Source organism: Poecilia reticulata, linkage group LG11 (genome assembly GCF_000633615.1).
Source record: "Poecilia reticulata strain Guanapo linkage group LG11, Guppy_female_1.0+MT, whole genome shotgun sequence".
Taxonomy (NCBI): Eukaryota; Metazoa; Chordata; class Actinopteri; order Cyprinodontiformes; family Poeciliidae; genus Poecilia; species Poecilia reticulata.
This window is the reverse complement of record NC_024341.1, coordinates 23,484,039-23,485,025: the sequence shown is the minus strand read 5'-3', so window position 1 is coordinate 23,485,025 and position 987 is coordinate 23,484,039. Positions and strand designations below refer to the sequence as shown.

The window sequence follows — 987 nt, the reverse complement described above, 5'->3', positions numbered from 1 at the left end:
CTTTTCATATTATTTTTGCAAAAATTGACAAATGGAGAAAAAGTTTGAAAGGTTTGACTTACTAACTTACTGCAGCATTATATTTGGTCGCTTCCAGTTGATGAGAAAATGCTTATTTTAGACATTAGAAACTTGGTGCAAAAGACTTCAATGAATCTTATAATTACTTGAATCTTTCCCTAGACTTTGGAAAAATGACTTCATGGCATCATTAACCTGTGTGTTAGCCAATAGCTCCTAAGAACCAGTGGGACCTTCAGGCAAGTCACCACAAGAAAGATTTCTTTAAAATTCCACGTCACTGAGAGGAAAACTCACCCAGAATGATTCAGAGTCACCAGCAKAAGATTCAGCTGCAGTTCATTTCACAGGTGCATTGCTTTGGCTTAAGACAAGACATTCTTCTACAAGARAGGTTCACAGGTATGGTTAACTTCATTCTAAACTTAAACTAGTTTTTGCTTTTYGTTGGGACAGATGAAGTGTGATAATGGAATTGTCTACAAATCTATGCTTTCAAAGTACARTCTCCATGTGCAGAGATTTATGTACTATATATATTASTTTYACACTTTTAAGATCAAAAGATCAACATTYACATAAAAAAGTTTGATTTATGCATGAAAAAATATTGATCTTTGTTGGTGTTTATACTTTTTACAAGCTGTTTTTAATGCTTGTTTTTCTGCGTGCATTTAATTTGGGGGAATTGTATAAAATGWGATTTGATGGTTGAACAATGTGAACGACATYAAAATACAAGTAATGAAACCTAAGAATAATATGCTATGTAAACAGCGTTGATGTAGTATCTTACAAAAACATGACACTTAACTACCAAGGTTTCATATTTCTAAGACCAGGAGTGAGTGAGGCTGTGTGTGTGGAGCTCACCGTCACAGGCAGGTAAAAACAAGAACAAAAATGTTACTCCTTTCTTAATTTGGATGATCTTTCAGTACGTTATTTTAGTCACAATCTGGAAGC

General features: G+C 33.9%; 1 protein-coding gene across 1 annotated transcript in view; it reads left to right on the top strand.

The window, feature by feature from the left end:
* Positions 1-987, top strand: part of LOC103472862 (C3a anaphylatoxin chemotactic receptor-like) — an 11,099-nt gene that overhangs the window by 7,954 nt on the left and 2,158 nt on the right. The window lies entirely within an intron of this gene.